The sequence below is a fragment of the Onychostoma macrolepis genome, chromosome 19, assembly GCF_012432095.1.
Source record: "Onychostoma macrolepis isolate SWU-2019 chromosome 19, ASM1243209v1, whole genome shotgun sequence".
NCBI classification, from domain to species: Eukaryota; Metazoa; Chordata; class Actinopteri; order Cypriniformes; family Cyprinidae; genus Onychostoma; species Onychostoma macrolepis.
In genome coordinates, this window is record NC_081173.1 from 8,748,603 (window position 1) to 8,763,889 (window position 15,287).

The following is a 15,287-nucleotide window of genomic DNA, read 5'->3' on the forward strand; positions in this document are numbered from 1 at the left end:
CCATAGAAGAACCTTTTTGTCTAAATGGTTCCATAAAGAACCTTTGACATCTGAAGAACCTTTCTGTCTCACAAAAGGTTCTTTGTGGCGAAAGAAGGTTCTTCAGATTATAAAAAGTTAAGGAAGAGATGGTTCTTTAAAGAACCTTTGACTGAATGGTTCTTCTATGGTATCACTTGAATAACCTTTTGAAGCACCTTTATTTTTAAGAGTGACACATGAGTTAAAGTTGTTGAAGTTATTCACTGAAACCTTGTGAATCAGCCAAGGTCACTCTTCACTTTTATTGTATGGAAAAGAGCAGCTTGGACATTCGGATATTCCAATGACTTCGCTTCTGTCCTGTGACAAGAAAGAGCATCATACAGGGTTTAAAACTGTACAGAAAGATTACAAAATTGTCTCCAAATGTTAACTGAATCTTACTAAACCTTCCTTTGGCAAATCTCTAGGATCTTTTAAATTTTGAAAAGCAATAAATAAAGTTCTTAATGTTATCCGTCATTCTAAATATGTAAATGTTTTCATTTATGGATGAAGTTATGCTTAGTTTTAATATATAAAATAAAATATAAAAATGTGTTTTTGTATGTTTTTAAAAGTAGTCATCTGCAGTTACCTTGAAGAGCTACCCAATTTAACCAAAACAATTGTTTTTTTGGTATGCATTAATGTATTTATAGTGATTCTGTGATGTTAAATAATATTTTTGACTTGAACAAAAACTTAGTAAATTTAGATGTTACCATTTTTGTTTGTGCTTGAGTGTGTGAGTTTTTCTCTAAGAAAACTGAAGATTGATGTCTTAGGCATTCATGCGCTAAAATGGAAGTTCATAAGTTCAACACTGGAACGGAGAGAGAGAAGAAAGAGATGCAGGTGGATGAATCAGCAGGCTGTCCTGGGGTCAGCAGCAATTTCTCGAGTAACTCCAGGAGCAGGACTGGTACAGTATCGATAAACAAACCCAAATACTTTATGTTCTCTGCCAATGCAAGCAATGAGATCTGGGCATAAGATATACTTTTTAAAATTCAGTTTACCATCTGCTGGAGGAAGAACATCTGAGCATAGCAAGGAATATATGATTTTATGTTTACAACAAATTTGGAGTCTTGACCTTTAGACCTCAAACTGGATCAGGGTCTTAAGGTGTGTTCAGTTTGGTCCTCTTTGTTCTTTTTGTCTGGAGCAAAAAAGAAACCTTTAGGATAAGGTCATAACCTGGTTGGACAACTTCTATGATTTTGAGACAGAACTTACTGAACACAAAACACTACTGTGTGCTTGTATAAATGCGCTCGTTGGGTTTGTATACCGGTGGTGGTATTATGTTTACTAGCAAATAACTCACAAAGAACTTATAAAATGTAATGGAGTGAAAACAAAACAAAACAAAACAAAACAAAAACAGCCAAATGCAAACTCAGAATATTATACAAACCTGCAATAATTAAATATGTTAAAAAAGACAAATATAATTTATGTATTTAATCCCATTGTATTTGAAATGTCTTTGCTACTGACCTTCGGCTATCCAATTCAACCATACTAATAAGCAAAAATGACACATTTGAGTTTCATCATGCTGAATAGTGTTGAACTTTCTTCTTCTGCGTCATATTCTTCATGCAATTTGTTTGAGCTGTGCCCTCTTATGTACAGACATGAATTTACATTTCCTTCAGGTCTGAGGCTTATTCAATTGAGCTTTTACATTTGTAAAATAACTTTTTTTAATATGAAAAACAAACAAGCAAGCCCTGCCCAGATTTAAAAAGTAACTGAAAAGTAATGTAATTAGTTACTTTTTTAGGGAGTAACGCAATATTGTAATGCGTTACTTTTAAAAGTAACTTTCCCCCAACACAGCGTGAACCCACAGCGTGCAGAAACGAAAGCAGCTGCCCTTCTTGTCTTTTTCTGTCGTAATATTAGTGCGCATCAACATTTAACCCTCTCCTGGTTTTACGACAAAAACAGAGGGAGCAGAGATTAAAACAGACTATGCATCTCCCTCGTCTACTTGTGATCCACTCGACCAAAGCGCATCTAGAATAGGTCTTGAAGGGTCTGGTCTTGACTCCATTGCTGTTTTGAATGTGTTGGCATGTGATGCTTGTGAATGTGATGAGAATGCATATGCACAGATAATATGACAGTCAGGTTTGAGTGATGAGACTCAGGTGGATTGTGGTTAATGCAGTAATGTATGACCAGTCAGGAAATACATACGCTCCAGTGAGTTCCAGAAACATGAAAGGATTATGTAATTATCATATAAATCCCAACTTATTTGTGCATGTGTGTGCATCTAACCGAGCTGTTGTGCTGGTTGTGCACTGATGGATGTGTTTTGTGTAGCTTTGCAGGAGGGTTTGTTTAAGCGAGGAATCATTACAACAGCATCAATGCCCCGTTCCTGGAAAATGTCACAATGAAGCACTCGCTCTTTCTGTAATTCGCTCCTGCACGCAGTTACATAACTCCCCTCGGCCTGTCTCCTCCTGCTATGCTAACACAATCTCTTGGGCAACCTAAATGAAATAGCCCTGCAATCTCTCATATACTCATGCATGTACTCATCTACCGCTGGATTGCATTTACATACTCATGAAGGTTAAGATCTATGCGGTGGGATGCAGCTGTGATTATGGAAATCATGCTATGCGTCTTCATAATGCGTCACAAGCTTCTATATTTAGTTCGAGAGCTTGTGACACAGCAAAAAACTGATGTTGGCTATTTTTAGAAACAGTCACAGAGTACAGGTTGTTTGTGTTCCCTAAGAAACTTTGACGCAGATATGATGACAGCAGTCAATCAAAGGATTAGTTTTGCGCCTACATCTGTCAGAATAAGGAAAAGAGAGATTTTAGAGCATATATGCACAGAAGGAGTAATCTCAAAGTGTGATTGGCTGAAGAAGTAACTGTTAAGAGTATGCTGTCAGCCCCCTTCAGAAACTGCTGTGATGCTGCTGCATTCCATTCAAAGTCTGAATATGGGATTATTATTCCTGTTTATTTGATTTTCGACCATAAATTTGTTCCAGTGTCTGATTCTTGGAAAATGATGTATAAAGGAATAAAATGGCAACACCAAAATTGGCTTTGCTTATATTTGATTCCCAAGGGCGAAGATCATTTAATGTGTGTGTGTGTGTGTGTGTGTGTGTGTTTTAAAATCTGTCTCTGCGAACATTATTTTATTGCTATTTTGTTTGTTAAAAGTAGGGTGCACCATATTTTGGAACCATATTGGTTACTGCATGATATTAGAGATCATTTAATTAATCTGTATTTAATTAATCTATATTGGATGATACATACAGCATACACATAGGCTACTTCCGGTCAAATGTTTTGGTTTGGTAAAATTGTTTAATAATTTTGAAAGAAATCTTGTATGCTCATTATATGTGTAGGCACTAGAAAAACAGTAATATTGTGAAATAATATTACAGTCTAAAATAACTGTTTATATATATATATATATATATGTGTGTGTGCCATAAAAATCATTGCTATATTGCTATAAATTATATTCAATTAACAATATTAAATTATATATTTGACTTAGTAGATCTATACAGGTGGAGCTGGGGAAGGTGGAGGGTTTCTGAAGCATGCTGCGAACTGCTACAACAAGCACTAGTCATATATTTGAATGTTGAGCAGAGAGCTCATTGGCTACCGATACAGGAGAGAACCAATCAGCTGTGCCATGTGATACTGATGTCATTAGGTCAGATTGAGTTAGACCTATCAGACTGCGCCATCTAGAGTTTCATGCCAGAACTCTGTATTTATTTTGGATCAAAGACTGACTCACTCATATATGTATTACTTTAATATGTATATAATGTAAATAATATATATACTTTAAATTATATTAAATTATTGTATATTTATTTCATTATATAAATATATGATGGAATGTTTTATATTAATGCTGTAATATATATTTATTACTTTATTTATTCTTGACAAGAATTGTGTTTATTTAGGTGCAGAATGTCTTTACGACCACGTCAAATGGGAGACTTTTCAGACGCATGCTCCAACTTCACTTAGGCAGGAGTCAAACGAGCTTGGAAATGTTACAGGTGACGAGGAGCTTCAGTAGAACATCAGTGAACTGTGGTCAAATGAGATGCTGTCAGGCCGTTATGTCAGTAAAAATGAATCTCCCTGTCCTTTCAGCTGTTATACTGGGCTCGTAGCACATTCTGTGCAATTGCATGCACAAATGTGGCGGCGTGCTTTGAGAAAATACGATGCATGTCAGATCTGCGTCACATTCAGCATTGGCAGCTCTTAAAGTAATAGCAGCCAAAATAACCTGATAATCCAGCTGCTGTTAATCAAAGAAAAAAGAGGAAATCAATAACTGTTGAAGCTTTAAAGATTCATCTATATTTCATTTAGAATGTAGTGTTTGATAACTTTATTCAATTTCTGTATATTTCCTACTTGCTCAAAGGCACAGGTAACTTAAATATGACATTTTATTATAATGGGTTTATGTGAAGATTGGTTTAATTTTACCTAAATTATAAACTGTTCTTTTTTAAAGTCTAATAAATATTAAAATTGACAGCTCTCAATTATACTGTAATGTTGAATGTCTATAGCCAATAATTCAATATTAAGGGGAAAAAATTCCTAGAGACATCAGTAGTGTATCAGTGAGACTGGCATTCAGCCATTAAAAAAAAAAAAAGTCATTAAAAAGATATTAAAAAATATACTATCTTTATGTTGTTTCTACATTAATTTTAAGATTGAATGTGAAATTATTGCAATATAAAAGTATATTTTAAAACTTTTATGTCAGGTGGGATTAAACACGATTAATCATGATTAATTTAAGGAAACATACACTGCATGAAAAGACTAATTTCCGGGATAAATTGGACAATTGAAATGTCAGTGAAATTTAAGGTGTACGACCCGTGCAAGAAAATTTCCCAGGCTGAGTGTGCCGAGTCCCGTACACGTCTATACACTTGAGATGCACTGAGATTTTCGGATTCGGGATATTTCTAAATTGCACACACTAGACGTGTTCAGAGATTTCCAGTATACCAGCCCTTATAAATAACCCATGGTTTTATTATAGTAAGAGTGTATTTACCTTTTTTTGGCAGATTGATTGCCATTTGTATATTTATATAACCACAGTTTTACTACAAATACACGTTTTAACTACGTACAATAACCATGTTTTTTATTTTATTTATTTTATTTTTTTATGTACCATGGTTAATTGTCATAAGGAGCAAGCGCTGTTGTGTTTTTTGGGGTGTTTATCGGTTACAGATGAATCAACCAGTCATTTTTAAATCTGTAGGCACGTTAATCCTAATTGAATTAATTTAAATGAGTCTTTTGATTAACAGAATGGCACAATTTGAGTGAGATTAATAAAAATCCACACATTCGGGGGTAGTGTTGTAATCTCGGGGTTTGTTAGTTTGGTAATCGAGGTAATGAACACAATAATATCACGCACGGACATTTCAGGCCTCGCATTTGGAGCTGAATCACCCGAGACTCGCATTTCTTGACGCCCGTGAATCGAATCTTTTTGGAATCGACTCCTCCGAGCATCACTGTTCTTACCCCTCCCCCGCTGCCTCTCGCTACAGTTTTTGCGCGCGCGCTGACAGCGTTCGGTATTTTATCAGAGATTTACCTCAGACGAAGGTAAGTGTGAATATATAAAACAATTTTAAATAACATGTTTACAAGAACATCACATTTAAAGTTGTAATATTTTTAAATTGTATTTCTAGCATGACGTTGTTTCCAGCCGTTTGTTCCCGCTTCAGCTGCTCCGTCGCTGCGCGCGCTGATTTTCTGAGAGATTTACCTCAGACGAAGGTCAGTATGCACACATAAAACCATTTAAATGACATGTTTATCAGACATAACATGTTATATCATTTATTTCGAACTATATTTCTAGCCCGGTGCTGTTTCGAGCCGTTTTTTCCCGCTTCAGCGGCCTTCAGTCAGCGCGAGGTGACAGCCGTCGAGTGTTTTCAGAGAGATTTATGTCAGAAGAAAGTAAGGGAGAATTTACAGAAACGTTTTAAATAGTCTATTTACCAAAACATAATATTAAGTGTTTTAATGTATAACATTATATTTGAGTGGGTGTTTATGTTCTAAAATTAGTCTAGCTATCATGGTAAGCTGCTAAATTAACTGGTAACTTACTTAGCAACTGCTACGTTACGTTAAATTTTAAAAAGTTAAAAAAGTTAGCTATTAGTAAAATGTACATATATATTGATTAATGTTAGTTTAGCTAGCGTGCTTTAGTTGTTAACATATTCCCCATTGACAAATCTGCACACATTCTCCTTAACTGTTTTCCAGGGCTCTTAAGTTATAGCGAAAGTTTGGAGTGAGATTAGGGGAGGGGCCACACAAAGGGGAGGAGTCACTCAAAGGGGAGGGGTAAGTCAAAGGGGAGGAGCAAGTCAAATATTTGCAGCACCCAAGTTTTTGCTAGCAGTTCAATTTCAATTCAATTCAGTTCAATTTGCTAGCAGTTCAAGACAAATTCATTCTAATAAAATAAAAAGATTTATGTATTTAAAAATACAAATATATCAAAAATAAAAATACATTTTGCCTCAAACGAGCCAACTGAACAGCAGTACTCAATGTACATACTGTACACACATACATTACAGTACTTACCCTGAGCATGTATGTCAAACTGTGTGTGAGAGAGAGAGAGAACAGATTTCAGCTTATGTTTCTTTTTTTCTGTTGTAAATGTTTGTTGCACATTTTGATGCCTGATGACAGGGGTAGAGGACTCCCACATAAAGCACTGTCATGATAATAGCGTTCCATCCAGAGCCAAACTGTTTCTAGTTTTGGTTTTGTTGAAACCCACCCCTGTCATCAAGATGTGCAACAAACACAACAGAAAAAAATAAAATCATAAGCTGAAATGTGTTCTCTCTCTCTTTCTCACACACACACACACACACACACACACACACACACACACAGAGAGAGCTTGACATACATGTTCAGGAGAAGTTCTGTAATCCTACTGTGTGTGTACAGTATGTACATTGAACACTGCTGTTCAGTTGCCATGTTTGGGGCCACATTTCTTTGTATTTTTGATCCTTTTTTAAATATGTAAAACAATTTATTTTATTTGGATGAATTTGTCTGTCTTTTATCAGATTCACCAACTGTTATAACATCTCTAGTACTTTCCTTTCAGGAAGCCAAAGCTAAGTTAAAGCTTCTGGTTGCAAAGCAGTTTTTTTGACTGCATCAGTAATACTTTAGCGCGAATTTGGCTATATTCCCCAACATCAGCTCTCACTATCTTTTCACAGGCAAGTGATTTCGTAGAGGAATCTTAAAATCGAAAAAATAAATGAAGGGGTTACCTACAGCATTCATCGGATCTTTCTCTTCCAATTTACACTCCATGTGTGCGCGCATCCATGTTGCTTAGTAACGAACCCGCTTGCGGCAGAATCGCGTAATTTAAACAGAAACAACAACATCCTAATTTCTGATTGGCTGGTAGGTGGCATTTAACTCTATAACTACAGAGTCGAGAGAGCTATGAACTCGGCAGAAAACCTACCTCAGTATTCCCTCATCTATTAATGGTATATTAATTGTATAGTAATTGTAGCGGGACAAGTTATCCCTTCTCAGCGTGAGAAATACAAGGTGTGGCGTGAGAGCGTGTGAACTGGTTGAAATGCGTGAGTCTCACTCCGATTGCGTGAGACTTGAGAGCCCTGGTTTTCAGAGGCTCCAAACACTGCAGCTGACTTTGGATTCACCTGAGACAGCCTTGGAGGAGAAATGGTGCGCCTTTGCAACATAATTTGTTAATATATCATAATTTTCAAAATGCAGCATAAATTTCACTTTTGTTCATGCCAATGTTCTAGTTTAAGTGTAGAAATCTAGAATGCATTTTGTTTTATGATGATGTGATATAATGTATAATATACAGGTATATTATGTTTTAGGTCAGCCAATGCTGCCATTCTTCTGGGAAACTGCTCTTCAAAGAACAGTCATCAATCAGGTAATTTGCACACAGAAATGTTTTTTGAATAACATTCAATTACCCAGGTTATCTTATATTTTATTCAGTTACTAAATCTTCAAGATAGCACTTTGACTAGCTTAGATTTTTTCCTATTCTTAATGAAGTAGGCCTAGCGACTGTATTGCACATGATGTAGACAGCATTCGAAAGAAGTTTATCATGAATAAATGTTACATAAAACACATAAAATAAAATAGGCCTACAAGAAAACATTTTTATCCATCCCATAGTCTTGTACGTCCATGAACTGATCATCTTTTTTCCATAAAATTTGTATATTATTATTGGTTATATTTTTATATTCATTGTTATGTCTATGATTTTTTTCCCTTTCATTTCGATCTCTTAACGTTCTATATAGTTTTGAAAATAATAGCCTACTGTAAATGCCAATAAAGCTTTGATTATGCTATATGACTTGTGGGAATTTTTACTGGACGTGCAGTTTAAAGATTGAATTTAACATATATTTCAGCTAATTAATAGACTATAATTATAAATACTACAGTGTTTTGTTGATGAATGAATAATTTGCGTAGTTTCATTGTAAATGAAAACACAGCACACTAATTTATCGTCACGTACCGGTGTAAATATAATCATAAAGTCAAAAGTTTATTGGCATAATTGTCAGCTGTTTACAGTTTTTGGACTGCTAGCATAATTATACAGAACATTAATTAGGTAAAGTGATACACGAATTGAGAGGGGAAATAAGCATATATAACAATAAATGTAAAAATATAGCCCTAACCAGTTAATACTAAAATATTATATAATATTATAGTTTAACAATAATAATATACAATTAAATAAAAAGACATGATCAGTTAATAGGGCTGTGCGATTCATCGAAATCGCATCGAATTCGCGATTCGAAAGCCTTCGATGTGGACGCGATATTACTCTGTTCCAGAGCATATGCGTGACAGCCTTGAGTGGCAGTCTTACTAACTAATAGAGTGAGCACACCTCCGTCTGTTCTCCCCAATCAGCACTGCTCTATCCAACTGCGCAATCACCCACCATTACAAAAAAATAAAATAAAAAGCGCGAGAGAGAGAGAGAGAGAGAGAGGGATTATGGCATCTACAGGGTCAGATCGATAGTTAGGCAAATTAAAACTAAAGAAAAACGTATGTAATTTCAGCTTCGAAATGACAGACAACGAACAAAAAAGGTAATTTGCAAGAGCTGCGTCACAACGCATATCAAGAGCTCCTTTATCGGTTCTGCTTTCAGTACTGGAGAATAAAAGATACATTCTTAGATGTTTTATTAGTACACGAACGTTGTCTTACACATTTTATCTCCCCAACAGATTAATTTGAAATAAGTTTATAATGCATGTTCGCTATTCCCAATTCAGAAGACTGCACACACAGCCTAATGCTTCTCATACTCACTCGTCTCTGCCCCACGCGGCGCGAATCCCGCGTCACGGACGAGCCGTTCACACTTGCCGCACTCACGCAGCCTGTTTCGTAATGCTCGTTTATACTCACGCTTGGCTCCACATCACAATCTTTACAAGTGCATCTGGCAATATGGATGAGGCTTGACGCACGCACGCAACCTGTGTCAGCTCGCACCTGGCTCCGCGTTTAAAACTAATGTAAATTCAGTCTAACTGCTTGCTAATTTCACTTGGATGAAATGAAACATTCAGCACATTTTCCACTTGTTCTTAAAATCCCAAATACTTAAAAATCAATATAAATCTGACAAATTATAAATAAATCAGCCTATGTAACATATGTAATAGTTTAATAATTGACTACAGAAATACAGTTCATTTATATAAAAAATAAACAAATATTTCCTGTGAAATTCAGTAATTAAGTAAATTCTGTAAAAGTAGTTATATCATTATAATCTTCCCTGCTGAAAAAAACCCAACAACAATAGATCCCCTCCCAAAACACAATAGCAAATTTAATGGGAATTGTATTGGTTTTAATGTAAACTATAATGGTGTCTACTGGTATTTCATGGATTCTATTGGTGGAATGTAATATGGCAGATGGCAACCAGTAGAACAACAGTAATTCCTACTGGAAAAATGCCCAAAACAAAAAGGAATTTTGTAATGGTTTAATGGAAACTGTAAGAATTTCTGTTAATAGATTCTATTGTTTTTTTCAGCAGGGTAACGATACTCATAGTGTGCTGCACATTATTGACAATATTGAGCTGAAGCATGACTTTGCAAGTTTAAAATCGCAATATCTGTCAAAAAAAAAACAATCGCAATTTTATATTTTCCCCCAAATCGCACAGCCCTCTCAGTTAACAGATTTACAAGACTGGGATGGATAAAAATGTTTTATCCATCTCTGATAATCCCAGGTTTCTATGGTACAATGTATTTAGAGAAAATGTGTTTTATTATATTTTATTTTTTTCACAGGATCTTCTGTTCCCAGATCCAACCATTCATCTGAAGGACTGTGAAAATGTGACAGAACCACCAGTGACAGTTTCCACAAAATAAATAAAAGACATGGCAGAGGATGATAGGGGTATTGATATTTCACTGAAATTACCCTGCTGTACTCACTGTTTCACACATGCATACGATTGTGGTCAAAGGTTTACATCACATTGCAGAATATGCATAATGTTATTTAACAAAATAAGTTTTTATTTATTATTATTTAGGACTGGCCTGATGAAGCTATTTCATTTAACAAATGTTTACGTTTGGTCTGCAAGTCAGAATAATAGCTGATTTAAAAAAAAAGGAATCGTGGTTCATGTTTGTTTTGTGATAGTGTTTCACGAGTCCTTTGTTTCTCCTGAGCAGCTCAACTGCCTGCTTTTCTTCAGAAAACTCCTCAAGGTCCTGCACATTCTCAGGTTTTCCAGCATCTTTTGCAGATTTGAACCCTTTACAGCAGTGACTGATTTCAGATCCATCTTTTCACACTGAGGACAATCGAGGGACTCATACATAACTATTACAAAAGGTAAACACGTATACTGATGCTCAAGAAAGCAACACGATGCATTAAGAGACGCAGGGTGTAAGGTATTTGAATTGGGTGATCGGTAAACTACTTATTTTGTCTGAAAAGTATAAAAAAATAAGTATTTTATGTAGCTTCTGAAGGGCAGTACTAAAAGAACAAATATGATTTACTCATTATCATCCTGTTCAAAAGTTTACACCCTAATGTATTGTTTCCTTCTGGAGCATCAGTGAATGTTTTCACCTTTTATAATAGTTGTGTATGAGTCCTTCAGTTTTCCTCAGAGTGAAAAGATGGATCTCAAAATCAAAAGTCATTATTGGACAGGGGCCAAATAGGCAGAAGATGCTGGAAAACCAATGGGACTCATGAAAAACTATCACAAAACATAAAAACAGCTGTGGGTCATCCAGGTAATGACACAGTATTAAGAGTCAAGTGTAAACTTTTGCAACATTTTTTAAATTATACATTTTTATTTTTATAAATTGTTTAATTTTGATCAATTCCGTATATGTAAATATCTAACATTGCTTATTCAGGACAGTACTAAATGAAATAAGCATGGAATGTTTAAGATCTCTCATTTTGTTATTTTATTCTTATTTTGATGGTGCCATTAGAGTTGTAGAATGTGTGTGTGTGTGTGTGTGTGTGTGTGTGTGTGTGTGTGTGAGTGACTGTCTGAGATGGAGCGGTAATCACTGCCCTGACTTTGCAGTGTCCATTGCAAGTGTATTCATTATTGTGTTTGTTATTGATTAGTATAATTTTTTTATTGATTTAAAAAAAATATATATATTTTGTTTAATCAGTGTAATGATTCACTTGAAGTGTCTGTGTTTGCAAAATCTTTTTCTCAATCTAAATGATTAGTTAAATGCTGCAGTCCTGTTGTGTTTGTTGAATAATAAAATTGAGATTTACCGGTGAGTGCGTCGAACATTTCCGGCTGTGTCTGGAGGTTTATTGCGTTAGTGAGCGGACTGGAAAACTGCCGCACACAAAAGAGTCCGTTTCTGTCCGTGTAATGAAATCAGAAACGCCAGCGCACTTGCACTGAAACTGCTGGAAACGTGCCGTTTACGGGTTTGTGCGCTACTTTCACGCAGTGATATATAAAACAAAAATATAAAAAGTAATAAATATATATTGTATTATATAATGCTGTAAATATAATTGTACATTTTCCTTTGCCCTCTTTTACATATAAATTACATTTGTTGTCATCTAACGCTCATTTAAATTTAGTCTTTGAAAACAAACACTAATTATTTAATAACACTGTCAAATGTAAGATTTAGGAAATCTGAAAATGAACATGTTATCCATATTGGCCTTTTCATTTCAGCCGAGTGCAACTGTGTGCACATGACATCAAGCATCTTTTTAAAAATATTTCTGAATATGAGGTCTAGATTTTCACTTGAGTTTCCTGGTAATTGGAAGTCATACTTTTCCAAACAGGCGATGTATATTCTGGCAGTTGACTGCAATGCAGCATTCTGATGGCTTCTTTCACACAGAGCAGTTCTGGCCTATAGCAAATTCGCTGACGTTTTGCTAAATGGTCATAATGGTCTGTCTGAGGTACTAATGGTGGCCACAACTGGCTGGTGGTGATAATAAAGTATTGGAGGCCTGTAGCAGTGTTCAAGGACGTCTCATTTATAGATCATAAGATCATTATCTGAGCTGTCCTCCCTCAGAGCAACAGGACTCACAGAGATGTGCTAATTTCAGAAAGAGAGGCGGCTGGGAGTCGAGCGCCTAACACTGACCTAAATGTTGAGAGATCCTTTTGATGTTTGGCTTTTCAGACTGTTTTGTAAAATAGTCCTCTGTTTCTGTCTATGATTCATGTAGTAGGTCATTGTCAGTGAGGGCTGGGGACATTCAGTGTGTGTGTGTGTGTGTGTGGTCAGTGTGTCGTCAGTCTTTCATCATGCTCTATACACCACATTCCCCCAAATACATGAAAGCAGTGGCACAGAATGAAGCCAATTTCTTTTGTTCTGCATTCCAGATAATTTTTTATCACTGAGAAGTACAGAGCTTGTGTGTTTGAATTCGGCTGCAGGGGAGAACAGGCATAGTTAAAAGAGCTCTGTTTAAGAAACTATATTTCTATATTTTATAATTACACAAATCTTTTATCAAATGTTGATTTCAAACATTTTCAGTACAGTGGCTGCTGAGAACAACTGAACAAAATAAAACCACACTAACATGCAGTACATTTACTATATGATGACTGAAAGTTGACTGTATTTTTAGAAGTGTAAGGTTGGGGCAAGTTAGATATGTTTTACATTTATTAATTAATATTATTATTTATTTATTTTTTACATTTTTCTACCAATTACAATTTTTGGGTAAAAAAAACAAAACAAACAAAACAAACAAAAAAAAAAAGCTTATTCAGTCACAAGGGCATTAACTGCTGATGAAAAGTGACAAATCTTAACTGAAATAAAGTTGAAATTAAATAATAGCTATAAATATTATTTGTAGATCTCATTTTAATCTAATATTTATATTTAGATATTCAGTATCGTTTACATTTAGATTTTAAATCTAAATATAAATGGTATGAAAAACTAAAAAAAACTGAGAAACAATAATTGAAATAAGCACAAAAAATTACTAACTAAAAAAGCTAAGACTGAACTAAAACTGAATATAGTAAACCTAAATAATAATATTTAATATAAAATCACATGCAGTTGCTAAAAATGAATCCAAATGATACATAAATAATAATATTCAAATAATTATGTAATAATAAAAGTCAATACATTAATTAAAAATTACAATAGTATATAAGCAATGCCACAATGTCACTGTGAAGGATTATGTGCACTTAAGACTGAAATAATGGAATAAATGACATTTTAATGTATATTAAAATAAAAAAGCTATTTATTTTAAATTGTAATAATATTTAATGGCATTACTGTTTTACTGTATTATTGCTCAGATAAATGCAATTTTTTAAGTTTTTGTTCAGGTGCAGATACTGACTTCTTCTTTGTTAAAGCTTGTGTGGGATTGAGTTACATCTCACCTGGTGTTCAGTGTCTTCTGCGTTTTTTTCCAAACCTCGACTATAACCACATTACCTTTTGCCTCAGTCATTTGCCCATTGCTTTGAAACTCCTGCATGAGCGAGTGAAATATAAAACTCTACCCGCAAGTGCTCAATGAAATTTAGCAAAAAGCATTCCTGAATCTGTGGAGGTTTTCTTTCTTTGCTTTGCTGTTGACAATGAAAGACAATGACAGTGTTGTAAGGCCACACCGACTGAACTGTGAAGAGCCTGACATGACTGAAGGACCTCTTATAGGTCAGACCGTGACAAAGTCACATATTGAACAGATGTTTGAGATCCATGAAGATGAAACCAACATGGCAGGGTTTTATTTATTTGTTGAGGTTGAGATTTCCCGTAACCAAGCTTTACACTCTTATTTGTACAAAGATAAACTTCATCTGATTTTATTTTAAGGCAAATCCTAAAAAGTAATGTAATTTTGAAATATAAAAAAGCAAATCTCAGACCACAAGAACCACAAATGAATTAAAAATAGAATTATTTTTAAATATGTATTTTTTTTTACTATCTATCTATCTATCTATCTATCTGTCTGTCTGTCTGTCTGTCTGTCTGTCTGTCTGTCATTCTAAAACTGTGTTCAACATTGTTAATAATAAGAAAATCAGCATATTAGAATGATTTCTGAAGGATCATGTGACACTGAAGACTGGAGGAATGATGCTGAAAATTCAGCTTTTCATTGCAGGAATAAAGTATGTTTTAATATATATTAAAATAGAAAACAGTTACTTCAAACTGGAAAACTATTTATTGTTTTTACTGAATGTTTTATCGGTGAGCATAAAAGTCTTCTTTCAAAAACTTTTTTTTTTTAATACTATAGTGTACATTTTTGGGATATTATATTTCACCACCAAAAAGTTAAATGTCGTATCAGTCGTTCTGCCTCCCACATTTTTTTTTACTAACAAAACATTTTTTACCTACAAAACAACTTTTTTTTGGACTTTGTGAGTAAGTGAGTTTGACCTCAATATGACAGGATATTTCGTTCAGACTAGATGATGCAGTGGATCCGAATGACCTCAAAGCCACAGCTATCGTTGTATATTTTATATTGGAATGTGCCAAACAGAAGCCC

At 34.7% G+C, this 15,287-nt stretch overlaps 1 long non-coding RNA gene across 4 annotated transcripts; it reads left to right on the forward strand.

Annotated features, from left to right (window-relative positions):
- Positions 1-5,321: 5,321 nt before the first annotated feature.
- Positions 5,322-12,013, forward strand: LOC131525851 (uncharacterized). 4 transcript variants are annotated; one of them, XR_009267299.1, is made up of 6 exons: positions 5,322-5,711; positions 5,801-5,888; positions 5,974-6,074; positions 6,390-6,470; positions 8,033-8,091; positions 10,526-12,013. It is a non-coding gene; the product is annotated as an uncharacterized LOC131525851 (long non-coding RNA). The 4 variants fall into 4 exon arrangements; XR_009267298.1 differs by lacking the exon at positions 6,390-6,470 and having other exon boundaries at positions 5,331-5,711; XR_009267300.1 differs by lacking the exons at positions 5,974-6,074; positions 6,390-6,470 and having other exon boundaries at positions 5,342-5,711.
- The last annotated feature ends 3,274 nt before the right edge of the window (positions 12,014-15,287 follow it).